We start from the raw sequence: 12718 nt of genomic DNA, 5'->3' as shown, positions 1-12718 counted from the left end.
GAATATATTTTTTTTTCCTTTTATTTTCTGTTCTCCCTTTATACATTAATGGATATTAATTATAGTTTGATGGATCTCTGAAATACTTAACCTTCTGGAAGAGTATAAAAATAAACCTTTTGTCTATTATAGTCTACTACAGGGAAAAAAAAAAAAAAAAAAAAGAAACATTCTCCTTTTCAGTCCTGTGTTTAAAAATGTAATATCAATGGGATGTGTGTAGGCAGATTAAGATTCCTTTTCACATTCTCTTACACCATGAAATGTAATTTGATGTGAGTAAATGTTGCTAAGAAGGCAGCTTTTGTGATCTCACTAATTAAGTGTAAGAAATCTGATCCTGATTGCATTGATGATAGTGAATAACATCATTTAGTTTAGATCCAGATGGGACCCATGGTTTAATTAATGTTGCAAGCAGCCATAGGATTGCACGGAGGTGTTGAAAAGAGTTTACTCTAACTTCAGTGATACAAAGTTTGCCTCAGAAAAGCAAATTGCAAAAATGTGTAATTTGGAAAAAATGCAGGAGGAAAAGTCAAAATATGCTATATTCTACCTTTAAAAAAGAAATCTAAGTTACTCTAGGAATCTACTACTGTTCCTTTCCTTAAACGACTATTCACTTCTCTGATACTCCTCGCACTCCTTTCTTAGATAAATGAAAATAAGTTTCTTTCAGATGTCTCCTATTTTTTTTAGCTCATTCCTATTAGTCATAGCAACATCAGCCTCAAAGGACTAATATCAGAAAAATCTATTTGTACTAGAGTCTACTTTATAACATGTGCTTTCAAAAACTTCCTAATAGCAGCCATTGTAAAATCTGTATAACACCTGGTACAGCTTTATTTTCCCTTTAGAGGGACGAGAAGAACTGGAATTGAAGATCACCTGTTTATTTGTCTACTATCTTTGGGTTTGACCCATTCCATGAAAAATCTTCCATTATATTTATCTGAGTTTGAAAAAAAAAAAAAAAAAAAGGTTTATTTTTCCTGTTTTCATCAGGCAACTTTTGTATCTTAGTAAGAGTCTCCTTGGTCAAGCTCCCTCCACACATGCATCGAAATATCTGGTATCAATTTTGATCTCTTCTATTTATGTAAAATTTATTCTATCAGAAGAATGATGAGAAAAGCCTTACTGTGATGATCAGAAGAGGGTTGGTTGTTCTTGGGAAAAATTAAGAGGCCTATTAAAGAATAGATTGAGAGGATTTGTTATTACTTTTTACAAATATACCAGAGCAAACATGCGAGTTAAAATAAATACCTTGAAGAATGATAAACAAATTGATAATTTAGTGACTAAATTCTACTAATTACTTATTATACCTTTAATTCAAACTGCAAAACTTCTATTTTTCTGTTAATTAAGGTTCCAGACTCATTCTGAATTCAGATGAAAATTGGATTGCAACCTCAGACCTGACTCATGACCTTTTTCTATAAAAAAATCTTGTAAGGACTCAGTCAAACACTATTAGTTATAACATGTTTTATGTTTTATTTTGTTACTAAACATACTAAATTATAAATAAAAAAAAATATATTATTCCGGCATATGTGTTTTGTCCTTTTCTCCTACAAATTCATCAACTTTAAAAAGAAATTCTGTGTTTCTAAAATAGGCAATGGACATGTTGTTCACTCTGAAAATAAAAACATATGCAACAATCAAGTGCTATGAAGGTATTTTTCAAACAGAATAGAAACCATACGAGAATGCTATAGCAATGATATGTTCCAAACAACAAACTCCTGTGAATCCTTGTAGAATGCAAACTCATAGAATGTCAGCTGTGCCAAACAGTCAAATAAAACTGGCATTCTGATATTTTTCTAACTTTCCAATTTTCACACTTTTTAATAGCAATGCAACTATTTGTGCATATGAGATTATTATATTAATTATTGAGTGCAGTGATAATTGATATTACTGAGCTGTTAGTGGAACATTTATTTATCAACTGATAACGTCTCAGTTAAAGACCTACACAAAATAAATGGGATAGTTACCATCAAGAGTTATAATGATGGGGACTTAATCTGTTACCTGTACAAAAAAAAAAAAAAAAAAAAAAAAAAAGTAATAAAAAGCAGTAAAAAGCACTGTCACCATACATGTTGACATGTTGACTGCATCCGAACTTAGTATTTACTGTAAAAATATCTTGTGGTATGTATGGGCATCACTTTCAATAAAAAAGGCTGTGAACACAATTTTAAATTGCTGGCTAACAGCCAGCCAACTCTTTTTTCAGTGCAGCTTCGTCACACTATGGCTGTTCCTTGAACATTCTTCAAAGTGTTATAGAATGTGATTTACCCCTGCCATATTTGATTTTGGATGTATGGCCCTGTAGAAGTTATGTTGAGTCAGATGCATTGAAGGATCACTTCTTTAAACTTGGAAAGATACAAAGCAGAGAAAATATTGAGCTACTAAATATCACAATTAAGCAGAAAATACACATGCAACTAGAATACCTAAATTTCTGTACCAACTACAAGCAGTGTTTGCATGCTTAATTGGCTTTCCTCAAAGGCTTACCTACCTCTTTTTATGCTCCCAATTATGCAGACAATTACTATTATTAGGCAAGCAGTACAGATGTATCTGTCAGAAAATTCTTGTAAATCTCAGAAGGTAGTTTTGAAGTGGTAGACTTTTTACTTCCAGTCTCAGACAGGAGGCTCTGAAGGTTTGGAAGAGTAAATATCCTCCCCTATGTCATGTGTCTGTTATGGAATTTTGGATCTTCAAAAAAAAAATAAATTATTAATTAATTAATTAATTACTCCATTGAAATCAATGGGAACTTCATAACTTCCTCCCTGTCTCTCCAGCAGCAACATTCTGCAGAAGAACGCTCTGAAAAATGAGTAATAAACATACCATTTTTTTTTTTGGTGTTAGCTTTTGTTGATCTTTATGCTATAATAAGTTTATGAGGCCTGAGTACTAAAGAGGTTAGTTGGTCTTATATCTGGACCTCTCTCAACAAAGTTCTTGGGAAGTCTGGGGAAGTCCCTGCTGACTGGAAGCTAGGCAATATTATACCAATTTACAAGAAGAGCCTGAGGAAAGACCCAGGAAACTACAGACCTGTTATGGTCTAATCTCTATACCTGGAAAAGTATTGAGAACATTATCTAAGCTACTAAAAGTTACCTGAAGAACAAAGCTATTATCAAGCATAGTCAACATAGGTTCATGAAGGGAAAATCCTGCCTTAGTAATTTGATCACCTTCTATGATAATGTCACCTGTTTGTTGGATGAAGGGAAGGCAAGGGATGTAATATATATACATGTATACATATATTTTTGACCTTTTATGCCATTCCTTATGGTATCCTGAACAAATTGTCCAACTATGAGATAAACAGGTCCATGCTACACTGGATGATGTGCTGGCTCAACAACAGAGCTCAAAGGGTTGTAGTGAATGGGGCTATATCTAGCTGTCAGCCAGTCACTAACAGTGTTCCCTGTCAATTCTAGGGTCAGTTCTGTTCAACATTTTTACCAATAATCTGGATGCAGGAGTGGAATGAGTCTCAGCAAGTTTGCTGATGATAGTAAACTGGGAGGTACTGTTAGGTACTGGAGGGATGAGGGGCCTTGCAGAGGGATCTAGATAGACTGAAGTGTTGAGCAATCATCAATGGCATGAAACTCAGCAAAGGAAAATGCTGGCTTCTTCACCTGGTACACAGGTGAAGACATAGGCAAGGTTGGACATATGCACAGACTGGGAGATGAATGGCTGGAGAGCACCTCAGCAGAAAGGGATCTGGTGGTGGTAGCTGACAGCAGGCTTAACCTGAGTAAGTATTGTGACCTGGCAGCCAGGAGGGCAAACTGTATTTTGGAATGCATTTAAACACACCACAGCCAAAAAAAGAGGTCAAAAGAGGTGATTCTTCTGCTAGAGAGCATTGGTGCGGCCTCACCTTGGTTATATTGTACAGTTCTGGTCTCCACAATATTAAAAGGGTATTAAGATACTTGAAATCAGCCAGATGAGGATAACAAAGCTTTTAAAAGGGCTGGAAGGAGAGGGTGAAGACACCTGGGTTGGCTAATCATCCCAGGCAATAATACAAAAAAAATCAAGAGACAAACAGTAGGTCTGTTTGACATCATCAGCAACCCCCTGCAGAGAGCCACCAAGAAGATCAAGGGACTGGAGCACTTCTATGAGAAGCTGAGAGAGACAGAACTGTAGAGCCTGGAAAGGAAAAGGCTCAGAAAAGCTCTTATCAAGGTGTATATAATACCTGAAGGGAGAATGCAATAAAGACAGAGCCAGGCTCTTTTCATTGGTGCCCAGCACCAGCAAAAGAGGCAATGGGCAAAACTGGAACACAGGAGGTTCCCTCTAAACATCAGGAAGCGCTTCTATACTGTGCAGGTGACTGAGCCCTGGAACAGGTTGCCCAGTGTGGTTGTGGAGTCTCCCTCCTTGGAGCTATATGGACATGGTCCTGGGCAACCTGCTCTAGGTGTCCCTGCTTGAGCAAGGGGCTTGGACTAGATGACCTACAGAGGACTCTCCGAACGTCAAGTATTTTGTGATTCTGTGATCATGTCACAGAATGAGAAAGAATAAGAAGGTTGAGTTAGAAACAGTGAGTTTGTATTTGTGCGTATGTATTCCTTTTCATTATTTCTTCCTCTCCCAATCCTTCCCGTCGTCATTCCCTGCTACATACTTCTTCAAGTAATACTTCAATCTCATTCGTGCTGTAAAAAGACCAAATCATCAGCAGAGGAATGTCTGCTTCTCTGGTGAGTCAAAGTCAAATTCCCTTTTTGGTTCCTATCATCCCCCAAATGTGTTTTGACCTTGTCCTTCTCCAGTCTAGGCATCACATAGACTTCTGGTATGTGGGTGCATGTGGCTGTGCTCATGAAAAGGACAAAAAATCATGTTTAGAATGAAATAAATACTGCAAGTCACTTGACAGCCTCATCCACCTCTCCTAACCACAAACCTCCATCCCCAAGAGATGTGTTTTGTATTATCCTACGTTATGCAGCCATCAGTTATAAAGATGATGAAAGTTGTGGCCTTTGTGAGGTTGTTATTGACAAGTTTCCCTTGATGAATAGATCTTATTTTTTGCCTCCCACGCCTGTTTCCAGGCACATAAAACACTACTTAACCTTCAGGGTATGTCACATATTCAGCTATGATTCTCTGTTAATTAGACACTGTTTGTATTTATAGGAATGCCCCTTTTTATTGGGTTTGAATATCTTTGCTTAAGCATGCTTTATGTAGCAATTATTGAATTTGAGTTCTCTGCAAACTAGCCATAATTCAGTTTCCTTTCTGTGCTTACATAGAATACTATTAGCAGCTTCTTTAGGTAAACAGAAAAATGTGTAATATGTATCATTAGCTGGGATATAAAAAAAAAAGAAATGTTTCTGTAGAGTAACTAGTTTTGATTATGCCTGCTTTTCCCACACGTTTTTCAATCTATTTTCAGCTCTCTTCTCATAGGCACAAGGGATTCTGCACTATAATAGCTTCTTCCCTATCCTCAAAGGAAATAAAACTGATAACACCCTTTTCTATTAAGCAAGCAGAGAAGTCAGTATGCTGACAAGATGTTAATTTTTTTTTTAAAGTTTTCTCATTTCCTTTTTTTTTTCTCACACTACTTCATTGTAGATAATTGGGCCTGTGTGTGTTTGTAGTTTTAAACCCAGACAGCAGTTGTATTGTCACTTGTTTTCCTCATCTAAAATATTTGTAAATTCATCCATTAACACTTCAAACATTCATTTATATATACATATATATATATATATATATATAAAATGTGGGATTATCATATATTTAGTTTTTATTCATTTAAAAAGATTATGCTGTGTTAATTCTTCAAAGGAATACCAAATCATTCAATTATGTCCTAAAATGTAGCTTTTTCTTGTTTTGGAGGAAAGCCAGTTTCCCAGTCTTTGCTTTCTGCCTCACTGTCCCTGTCCACTTATTCTAGTGGTCATGAAAAGAGTTTTTCTTTCATGACTGCTTCAACATTGAGTGTTCCTCTCTTGTTAAAAAAAAGTCAAGCATTTCATACTAAAAACGAAACTGACATTTTTATTACAGTGTTGATTCTGCTGAGTGAGAAGACCTCAGACAAAGGAAGCTTGTACAAACAAGCTATTCACATGAGGTACTTGGTTTCTTGGGAATGGGAAAAGCTTTACCTATTGTCAGCAGCTAGGGGCTGCAAAACAGAGCAAAACTGAATGCAGTAACAGCACCTCAGATTTCCCAAGCTGAAAGCAAGAGTGATCAGTTAACAACACTAACATTGACCCTTAATAGGTAGGAGATTATGAAGCTGAATATCAAACAATAAATAATAACATAGGTCAGGCTACATGATGCAATATTAGTTCTTAATTTTTAATGCTACCTTCATTTAAAAAAGGAGAAAAAAAAGGTACAGTGAATACTGAAAATGCCGTAATCACAGAAGGGTCAGTAAATAGATCATTTCCTGCTAATAAGAATGCTATCAAGACTCAAATTGGGATGAAAAAAAAAATAAATAATAATGTGTCTTTGGTAATAAATCAAGATTTAGGAATTACCATGTTGCCTAATTCAATCTCCAAACACGGTCTCCAACTTGAGCTAATTGATCTGTTCATTAAGGATTAAAAAGAAATTATATATGGCATTAAATAGCACTAGCAGACATTTTTTTATTATTATTATTATTCATTAATTTGTTTGGACAGCATTAGTCCTTCACATTTAGATGCTGTTGCAAGGACGAAGGATGAAATCTGTCAGGGTTGATCAGGATCTCTTTGTCAGGAGATTTCCTTCCTATGCCTATGTCTATAGCCAGTCTAATGTTCCCTCAGTGCTCTCGAATGGGACTCAAGAATAAAAGCTACCTCCTCTCTGACAATGATGATACCCAAATCTAAGAATGAACAGTTTCAAAATTTCATCTGAGAGAAGACTATCTCTTCTTACTTAACTTTATCTGTGCAATTTTAGTCCCATTCCCTGCTAATGAAAATGAATAAAAATAAAAATAATATAAAATGTAGTTAACATAATATCTTTAGCATAAAAGAGTTGGTTTTTGTTTGTTTGTTTGTTTTTTCCCATTGAATAAGAGGAACAAGAATCTATAGGGAGGTAACTAGCATCTACTCATCATTTGATATTTGTAAGTGTCATCTCATAAACATCCTGCAATGCTGTCTAGCATATTTCTGATAAGTGGAGTATGTGTCAAATGTTGGAACAGAGGAAGGGAAGACTGACCTTTGGCTTTCTTTGGGAATATAATGCCTTTTGTGTCTTTTTTATTCCTTCACTGACAGTAGTACTTCCATATGTAGAACTGAGAACAACCCATTTCATCTTTCTTAATGATTAAATATAAAATAAGTATCGCCTGGAGCAGAAGCCAGGGTTTCCTCTTTTTATCTGACTATCCTATCTTAAATGTAGAGTAAAACTGTCTTTTACTTATTCTTGACTACATGTATATCACTCTATTTGCTGAACAATACTTTAACAGACAGCTAAAGGGATGGAACAAATGAGAATATCCCATGGGATATTCAAGAAGTGGGAAGGGTAAAGAAAAGTGGATTTCCCTCATTCAATAAGGTAGCTTGGGTGAATCTGCCATAAAAATAAATAAATAAATAAAAATCAACATGACCACTTCTGCTGCCAGCCATTGGCTTCCTTTTTTCTCAAGCATGGTCCAGCTCAGTCTTTTCTACTACTTATTATGTGACTGCCCTCAGAAGGAGGTATTTGCTTGAACCTGAGAGACAGTTGCACTTCTATACCTCAGAAATAGGGCTATATAAGCAAGGTACATGGTGCGTATCTCTTCATAAATCATTTGTCCCATAGAATTTATGTTACTAGATCGATTTATTTATTTTTAATAGATCTACTTTCCTTTGCTAGTGGAATCTCTATTTCTCTAACTTAAAACATATTTAGAAATTATTTTGGTAATTCTGTCATTGTGTCATCAACAATTTAATTTTACAGTCTACAACATTTCTTATTTGCTAATACTGTTTGTTTTAATTTCTTCAGTCTACAATTGTTTTCATTAAGTCCCTTATTTGAATGAATATTCTCAATCTGTTACACGCTGCCATTATTCTTAGTCAGTAAAAATACCCCCACCAAAACAAAACAAAAAAAAAACACGACCTTTTTATCCCTGCATCTTAGCACAACTTTGACAGATTATTAAATTATCCAATTTGAATGATAAGTTCAGTGTAAATTCTTATTGATAAAAATCTGTCATCAAAAGGAAACAAATCCTCTTGGACATAAAGCTGTCATTCACCAAGCTAGTTTCTTTCAATATTCTTAAAAAATAGACAAACCAAACCTCAAGTAGGCTGTTCCACCGGAAAATGTTACTTTCCTTACAAAATGGCTGAGCAGACAAATTCATAACCATTCAACTACAGTAAAATTTAAGGTTTTACAGATGAACTAGAAAGCACTGAAAAATGAAAAGTCATATCTTAAACTTGTATGTTTAAATCTTTGTTTGTCTAAGAGTTTATTTAGACTTTAAACAAAGTCTGTTCCTTTTAAAACACAAACAAGCAAAAAAATAAAAACATTGTAAAGCTAAATCCCCTCACAAAACTACCTGTGCAAACAGCAACATAAGCTATCTCCATTCAAAACTCAGTAAATCTTCCCTTCCCTCCCCTTCCTTTTTTTTTTTTTAAAAAAAAATATATATATATTAATTACTCTGTTTATTTAAGCAAGAAACTTCTAAAGTTAGAGTTAAAAATGCGTTCTTAATTACTAGTGCACTAATTTCACTGAGAAAACAGACAACTTATATTTAGTATCACAGCAAGAGGTTTTATTATTACCTGCAAAAGTATGTACTGAACTGAGTTTAAATACTTCATTACATAAATAAAAGTAATTGTTGCTGTAAAGAGACAGTGAGAATCAAAACCAGAATAAATTTGAAGTGCTGATACTAAATTGATTATGTTGATTATGTTGACCATACCTCAGCAATTTTCTAAAACTAGTATTGAGATCTACTTCTGTGTGCAAAATTTCACATTATTTAGAATAAATTTATCTATATCCAGCATAATTTAGTTTCATTTAACACTTACTATATATCTATACAAAGAAAAAATACATTTTAATCCAAAGAACACATCATTACATAGTCATGAAAATAATCATATTTTCCGAGGACTGAAATTTATCACTTTTACCAAGACTTGGCAAGTTGAAAAATGGACTGATAACTATACCAAGGTTATAAAACACAGAAATCAAATCACAATGAAAACAACATTTAAAGCTTCTTAAACAGAATACAGCAAACAGACAAATGTTAATTGTGGAATATTTTGCCTAGGAATTAGGAATGGGCCTTCTTTTGTTTTGTGAAAAAAAAAAAAAAAAAGTGTTTCCTTCATTAGAAAATAGCTTAGAAAGGAAACGATGATCAATGTTTCCTGGGGACAGGTGTTACAGGGGACTTTCCACTCCCTTTGAAAACATGCATATTTACAAGGGTCGGCTCTGCAGGCTCTGTGAGTAAGCAGCTCTATTATCCTGCACCTTCCAAGACTTATTTTGGGAGCCTGGTAGGGTATTAGTGAAGGACAGTAATGTTAAAATTTCTCTTTTCATCTCTGTGTTGAGTTCCTCATGACAGTTCCCAAGTTGATGGGTGTCTACAGATAGGCCCAGAGGGCATTCAGAGGAGCTGTGAGTGCTGGTTGCTGTGACCCACCATTACCAGCTTCAAAGCAGCAGGGAGTAGCAGAACTTCAGGACATTAAGGACCGTGTCTTTCTCTGGATGTCCCAATATATCCATGATACTCTGATTTTCCATAAAGCACTGAGTTACACAGAGCAATGGGAATGACCCTGTGAAGGTATTTCCTGGAGGCTTGACACTGGTGCCTGCAAGGATCTTTAAACTGAAATAACAGAAAAGTACAAAGCAAAATTCTCTTCCCACAATACTATTTGCTGAAGCCTAAAGCAAAATTGTGTTAACTGCAAAACAAAACTAGCATTTAGGAAGACAGTATCTTTCAAAATACATATTGAAACTGAATATTCTCTCAGTTACTCTGATGTCTGATCTCCATCATAATTCTTCTGAATCTTATACAGTGGCAACTTGCAAAGATTGGCTGGCAACAGAACAGTAACTCAAGACTTTCTCAGTCTTGAAGCATAAGTAAAATTGTGAAAGCTAGCTAAAATCTATATTTATTTGCATAAAGACCTTCAATAGATATAACAGGACATGACCACAGCAATCTTTGAGTCATGTAGAGAATACAGAGTTGGGCTACAAACTTGTCAAATATCCCTTTAAATGAATTGAGATTTTCTGTTTTGAAGATCTGTTTGCCCAACAAAAAGGTCTGTAGACCAGAGCCTATGAGGCATCAACAAAACACATAAAATCACAGTGTGACCTGAAGTCCAATAAAGTGAACAAAAAAACAACAACCCAAATGTTTTCCTGCAAATATCAGAAAGAAATGAATTCCTGAATTTCACTGATCCATAAGATTTTAGAATACCATGGCCTGAAATGAAATATAGGCATACATTTTACAATCGAAATGATTACTGCTTGTGGGTGTTATTCCCAGAAAAGAAAAGAAAAAAAAAAAAAAAGTTATTAATTTTCTAAAATATCAGGTGGATAATATAGTTAAATTGTTACAGCACAGTGTTGGTAATAATTTAACAAAATGTAGATGCTTATGCAATGACAAGTTCCAAAAATGGTAAAAAAACACACAAGGCTAGAACTCAGATAATCCATTGTGATTAATGATAAAAGAGATGACCTAGTAAACATGAAATGTAAGTCATAGAAATGCTACAACTTTTTTTCTCCTAAGGAAAACTCAAACAAAAACCTCTCCTGTGAAAGCAAGAAATCATCAGATACACAAGATTTAAAACAAAACCTTCTCTGTCCATATGGGGGGCTCAGAATGAATGTTGGCAGTACACAGCCAGAGACTTGAGTATTTTCCAAGTGAAAGTGATAGTCAGAGGGACAATTTCCAGTAAGTGGAATGTGCTCATGTGCAGACCTTTAGTTCCTCATAATACTCTTTTTGCTCTCAAAACTGCAATAGAAAAGTATACATCCCTACTATTCTATCCCCCCCTCCCAGCTATTTTTGTTACATTTGAGCACCCAGTGTTTCATACTCCTTTCTCCTGTTATTTTCTTAAGTTATAATTTCAACCTGCCTCCACTGATGCTTATCGAAACTTTCAGCAACTTCTGCAAAAGCAAAATAGAAAACACAGATGAAAATACTTGACCATCTGGGAACATACAGTAGAATAAATACTATGAATGAAGCAGCTACATACAAAGAGCAAGACCTAATGAGCAAGTAAAATATGCAGAAAATCAAAGACCCGGTGTAGAGCATTATGTCTGTCAGAAAAAGCAGCTGCTCTGGGAAAGCTGCAGCTCACAGCATCAAAACATAATGAGTTAACATGACCAGTTCCCCACACCCCATCTCATAACAGAAAGATACATAGACTCAGTAAAGATCCAAGTGTAAGGCTTAACTTTATCTATGAAGCAAAATGAACAGTTAAGAAGAATACTACTTTACAAAAGATTATAATTAGAGCATCAGAGGTTTCCATACTGAATTTGGCTCAAGACCCAATTTTGCTTTCTTTACTGCCCCTGATTTATAATCCTAGTGATGAGTAGGATTACACACACTGTTGTCAATAGTACTATCTGCCTAAGTATATATGTCCATCAAAGTACAGAAGGGAAATTGGGATTAAGATTTACCAAAGTTAACATAATTCAAGTTATATCTAAAAAAGATATATTTTTTTTTAACAGCTAGCCCATTAAAACTATTCTGTGTAGAAGGTTTTATTTCTACAGGTCTTATTTTGTTTTATCACAAGAAATAAAACTTCTATAAGCCAAAAAAATGTCTTTTTTTTTTTTTTCTGCACAATTTCATGGTTCTCAAAAGGCGAGAGAAAAAATAATTGGATATTTGTCAAATTATATGACAAAGAGTATGTATAAAATAGAAAAGTTTTCTACCTCCTTTCTGAAGCACAAATTTATCCAACTTCACTGCACTCACTCAAAATCATTGTCACTCTCCAGGCTCCATCTTAACTACCCCAGTGGTAAAGATTGTTCTGTAGAACTGCCAAAAGAGCTCAAAAATGGTAACTCAAGCTGTACAAGACAGGCTCAAAAAATATTTTACTTAAAAATAAAAGAATGAGGAAGCTTTTAAAATATGCTTTAACCTTGCTGTTTTTTGTTGTTGTTTATTTCTGGGAGTGAGGTATTTTGAAGCTGTGTCCTACACTCATGATATCTATAAACTTATCATTTGAAAACAATCTCATCCTACAGTTCTGGTTACAGATATGACTTACCTTCACCTACCTACATTACCCCTATTGACAGATGGAAGTTATAACTTCTATGATCCAGAAGTTCAACTGCTCACATAATTTCCTATCATTTGTTTCAGGCTAAAACATCTAATCTAATTTAAATAATTTAAATAGTATCTGTTAGCTAACAGAACTAAGAAACAATAATATTTAGTAGGTGTAGAAGGATTTTGCATAACAAATGTAATACTTATGTTCCT

General features: G+C 34.7%; 1 protein-coding gene across 2 annotated transcripts in view; it reads right to left on the bottom strand.

The window, feature by feature from the left end:
• The window catches only part of FUT9 (fucosyltransferase 9), a 111305-nt gene that overhangs the window by 81215 nt on the left and 17372 nt on the right, over positions 1-12718 (bottom strand). The window lies entirely within an intron of this gene.

The sequence above is a fragment of the Aythya ferina genome, assembly GCF_964211825.1.
Source record: "Aythya ferina genome assembly, chromosome: 3".
NCBI lineage: Eukaryota > Metazoa > Chordata > Aves > Anseriformes > Anatidae > Aythya > Aythya ferina.
Note: the sequence above shows the minus strand (reverse complement) of the source record. Positions and strands in the feature narration are given on the sequence as shown.